General features: G+C 44.2%; 1 long non-coding RNA gene across 2 annotated transcripts; it reads left to right on the forward strand.

Annotated features, from left to right (window-relative positions):
- The first annotated feature begins 205 nt into the window (after nt 1-205).
- On the forward strand, nt 206-2,919 carry LOC143941993 (uncharacterized). Of its 2 annotated transcripts, none has more exons than XR_013264623.1 (4): nt 206-401; nt 2,178-2,295; nt 2,392-2,501; nt 2,758-2,919. It is a non-coding gene; the product is annotated as an uncharacterized LOC143941993 (long non-coding RNA). The 2 variants fall into 2 exon arrangements; XR_013264617.1 differs by lacking the exon at nt 206-401 and adding an exon at nt 2,001-2,055.
- The last annotated feature ends 2,397 nt before the right edge of the window (nt 2,920-5,316 follow it).

The raw sequence follows: 5,316 nt of genomic DNA on the forward strand, positions 1-5,316 counted from the left end.
GCCTGGTTTCTTTCTATCTATTTTAGGTTTGGAGGAGTTAAGGGCGGGTTGGACTCAGTCTCCCCGCCCTCTCTCCTCTCCATTTTGGCCCCTCACTCCGCTCGTTCGTCAGGCAGGGTAGATGCCATCACCTAAGATGGCCGCTGCGCGAGGCGGACGTAAGTTACATCGCCAGCGCATGCGCAGTACCTGTTTTGGGCTCTGCGCCGAGCGAGATCCTCTACCGACACGCTCGCAGCTCGGCGGTGACATCAGACGCCGCCGGGCTGGAGGCATGGATTTAAAAACCGAGTCAATGTCATTGCCTTGTTGGCAATTGACTGTGGAGGACCTGTTGCCAGTTGGATTCCGGGTTTTAATTGCGGTTCAGCTCTACAATGCTCTGACATTGCTATCTCAAGGTACAGTGTTTTCTGATTAGGTTTCACTAAGGGGACTTTGTACATGTTACTTTATTTGATTGATTTGGTCTTGCTGACCACAATATCATACTCTTATTTGTCCCTACTATCGATTTATACAGGCAGCCGGTGTAAAAGGATTCCGTCTAAAGACAGTCTGGCAGCACCTAAATATTTAAAGGCACATCGTACTAGCTAATCTTTTTTTTTTAATTTCATAATCTTTATTAATTTTCATCATTATTTTACATAATAAAAGCAAGAGAAACATTCTCTATAACACGTATGACACTTATTTCACCCTAACAAATACAGTAGTTCTATAGAACAGAATAAAGCCTTTAGGAAGTGTTCCTATCCATAATGTGTCAATAATTCTTCTGTCTGGCCCCCCTTTTCACTCACTACTCAGGTATTCTTCCTTCCCCTTTTTCCTTCCTCTCTCTCTACCCATCCTCCTCCTCTCCCATGCCTCACACTGGGTAGCTCATTCTATCCAACCAGGGTTTCCACATCTTTTTAAATTCTTTAAAATTTCCTCTCCTTAAATATATCACCCTCTCTTTCCATATTGTTTCCATAATTACTAGCTGCCAGTCCGCTACTGAAGGGGCATTTTTTGCTTGCCACCTTTGTGCTAACAATTTTCTTGCCTGAAACAAACACCTCAGTATTGCTTTATTTGTATATCGCGATCTTCCTATTACTTCTCCCAGGCCCAGCACACATATCCTGGGATCCCCCTTGATCGCCACTCTAAATGTTTCATTCAAAGTGGTAACAATCTCTGACCAGTAGCGAAACAATTTTGGGCATCGCCAGAACATGTGTGCCAGGTCTCCAGACTCTTGGCATCTATGGCATTTGTCATCTGCTCTGCATCCAAAGCTAAACAGTCTTTTTGGTGTATAATAGGCTCTATGTAGCAGCATTAAATGTGACATCTTCTGGGCAGGCGAAACTGAAATTGAATATCCATCCTCCAGTATTTTCATCCACTGTACATCTGTAAGGATTCCAAATTCCTCCTCCCATTTCCTTCTGCATTTAAACCTTTCTGGACTCCCTATACTTCCTTTGCATATAGCTGGATATACATCCGCTATAAATCCTTTTGTCCTTACTGAAGCATTTAATCTGCTAAAAATAGGGGAGTTATTCCACACTGGGCCTTGCCTATTGAATTGTTTCTCTAGAGCGTGTCTAATTTGAAGGTATTTATAAAATGATTGTTTTGATATGTCAAACTCTGATCTTAAAGCACTAAATGTTTTTAATATTTTCCCTGTATATAACTGGGCCAGCTTATCTATCCCCTTTACTTCCCATTCTTTATATCCCCCTATTTCTTCCATTTCCTGCAGGTTCCGATTATCCCACAGAGGGGTATATTGAGTTAAGCCTCCCAGACCTTTAATCGCCTTAACTGCCTTCCACACTTTTACTACTAATTTTGTTGTAGGAATTTTTTTTTGGGGGAAATGAATTTGCCTCCAGAGCTTCTACCATATTCTTATGAGGTGTCTCTATTAACATTAGGGCCCTGTTATTTCCACCACCTATCTCCTCGCTCATTCCCAAGTGTTGTAGTTGAGCAGCTTCCGGGTTTTAATTGCGGTTCAGCTCTACAATGCTCTGACATTGCTATCTCAAGGTACAGTGTTTTCTGATTAGGTTTCACTAAGGGGACATTGTACATGTTACTTTATTTGATTAATTTGGTCTTGCTGACCACAATATCATACTCTTATTTGTCCCTACTATCGATTTATACAGGCAGACGGTGTAAAAGGATTCCGTCTAAAGACAGTCTGACAGCACCTAAATATTTAAAGGCACATCGTACTAGCTAATCTTTATTGATTCTTGTATACCCTATCGTTACTACTTCCAGGTATGTTTCCACACTGGTGATATCTGAGTAATCAGACATTAGCATCACACTTAATAAATATCTTCCGCTCATTACCACAATTTCATGCCTCTGTAGATCGTTTGGGACTCCTGATCTTCATCTGTGGCTTTTTCTTCTCCCCTTTCTCTGGGTGTGACCAATGTCAGATATTGAACATACTTAAACCATGAGCTACGACCCACATGGTAAGACGACCACTTCACCATTTTTATGCAATATTATTATTCTTTGTATATGCACCTATTCAGCGCTAGTGATTTTGATCTACCGTTTATGTTTATGTTTTATGCTTAACACCTTTCTTTAATTAATTTTTTATAAATGTTTCTTCATTTGTATGATTTTTGACTTATTATATCGATATTAAATGTGAATATATTTTTGCCTAAATATATTGGCACCTAAATACATTGTCAATTTATTTTTCAACTTATTTTTCAGTTTTTAACACAAGCTGCATTATCCTGAGGAAGCTCAAGGGAGCGAAACATGTTGAAATTTGCAGCATCTTTATGTGTATAGATTGGTAATATGTGTGGTCAATTTTGATCCTGTACCTGCTCTGTACACAACCAACTGATATCTGTACCAACATTGTCTATACTGTTGTTTTTAAAATTTGTTTGTTCTTTGAATAAAATTTATATTTGTACTCGCTCCATTTCTAGTACATGCTTCCTGAGGACTGGTGCCCAGAACTGGACAGTAGTGATGGACGAACTTCCGACGGGACGTTTCGCGAATGCGGACCGCGAATGCGGCCGATAGTTTGCGAACCGTAACGTTTGCGGCGGGCCGCATTGACTTCAATGGGAGGCGAACTTTGCAAACCTACAGGTCAAATTTGCAGCCACAAAATAATTAATAGCTGTGCAAACATAGTCCCACCACATGGCCAATGACATAACACATGTATGAGGTGAATCTGGGATCGACAACTACAAGCATTCTTTCTTTTTTTTATATGGGAAATTGTTGTGACAATTCAGGACTGTGGAGCGCATGAAGGCAATGGAGGAGAGGGAAGGTCAGGGTAGGCAAAGAAGAGGGTGCAGGAGATGATCACCAGCAGCGTGACATACAGCAATGACACCTGCACCGTGATAGAGTCATCTGACACCAGCACCGTGATAGAGAGCACTGACACCAGCAGCGTGACATACAGCAATGACACCTGCACCGTGATAGAGAGCACTGACAACAGCACCGTGATAGAGAGCACTGACATCAGCAGCGTGACATACAGCGCTAATACCAGCACCGTGATATACAGCACTAACAGCAGCACCATGATAGAGAGCACTGACATCAGCAGCGTGACATAAAGCACTAACACCAGCACTGTGATATACAGCACTGACAGCAGCACCGTGATAGAGAGCACTGACATCAGCAGCGTGACATAAAGCACTCACACCAGCACCGTGATATACAGCACTGACAGCAGCACCGTGACAGAGAGCACTGACATCAGCAGCGTGACATACAGCAATAACACCTGCACCGTAATAGAGTGATCTGACACCAGCACCGTGATAGAGAGCACTGAAATCAGCAACGTGACATAAAGCACTAACACCAGCACCGTGATATACAGCACTGACAGCAGCACCGTGATAGAGAGCACTGACATCAGCAGTGTGACATAAAGCACTCACACCAGCACCGTGATATACAGCACTGACAGCAGCACCGTGACAGAGAGCACTGACATCAGCAGCGTGACATACAGCAATGACACCTGCACCGTGATAGAGTGATCTGACATCAGCACTGTGATATACAGCACTGACACCTGCACCGTAAGCAGCCCCAGGAGGAAGTCAGCATAGCACAGGGATGGTGGGAGCCCCTCATAATGAGCATAGCACAGGGATGGTGGGAGCCCCTCATAATGAGCATAGCACAGGGATGGTGGGAGCCCCTCATAATGAGCATAGCACAGGGATGGTAGGAGCCAGTCATAATATGCACAGCAGAGGTACAGCCCCAGGAGGAAGTCAGCACAGCACAGGGATGGTGGGAGCCCCTCATAATAAGCAGCCCCAGGAGGATGTCAGCATAGCACAGGGATGGTGGGAGCCCCTCATAATAAGTAGCCCCAGGAGGAAGTCAGCACAGCACAGGGATGGTGGGAGCCCCTCATAATAAGCATAGCACAGGGATGGTGGGAGCCCCTCATAATATGCACAGCAGAGGTACAGCCCCAGGAGGAAGTCAGCACAGCACAGGGATGGTGGGAGCCCCTCATAATAAGCAGCCCCAGGAGGAAGTCAGCACAGCACAGGGATGGTGGGAGCCCCTCATAATAAGCAGCCCCAGTAGAAATATGACACCGCTCAAACTCTTCAAAGAGGAGGGTACAGGCATATAGTACGGTGTGCTTTTCTTGGACAAGGAAGTGAGCCAAATGAAGAAAGAAGGTCTGTGTGCTTGATTAAAAAAATTGTTTATAGACATATACATGGTCTACTGGTCACATGTGTTGAATTCCTCCGAGATCCATGCCTCATTCATTTTTAGAAATGTGAGGTAGTTAACACTGTCGTGAGCTAGGCGAGTACGCTTATCGGTCCCGATCTCCCCTATGTATTGTGGACCTATACCAGTCCTTACAGAATAGCAGACTGTACCTCACTCAACCCTATGTACTGTAGCACCCTAGACCAAGTTACCAGTTCTTATAAGGACCTTTGTGGAACAAGTAGGTTGTGACTGATTAGCAGACTGTACGTCAGTCCCTATACTGATGAAGGACTGCTACAGTATAGGGCAGCGTTCAGCAGTAGTGCACCTCAACCCTATGTATTGTGGACCTATACCAGTCCTTACGGAATAGCAGACTGTACCTCACTCAACCCTATGTACTGTAGCACCCTAGACCAAGTTACCAGTCCTTATAAGGACCTTTGTGAAACAAGTAGGTTGTGACTGATTAGCAGACTGTACGTCAGTCCCTATACTGATGAAGGACTGCTGCAGTATAGGGCAGCGGTCAGC

Source organism: Lithobates pipiens, unplaced genomic scaffold (assembly GCF_037356315.1).
Source record: "Lithobates pipiens isolate NorthernLeopardFrog02 unplaced genomic scaffold, aLitPip1_a1.2 Scaffold_10, whole genome shotgun sequence".
In the NCBI taxonomy this organism is placed as follows: domain Eukaryota; kingdom Metazoa; phylum Chordata; class Amphibia; order Anura; family Ranidae; genus Lithobates; species Lithobates pipiens.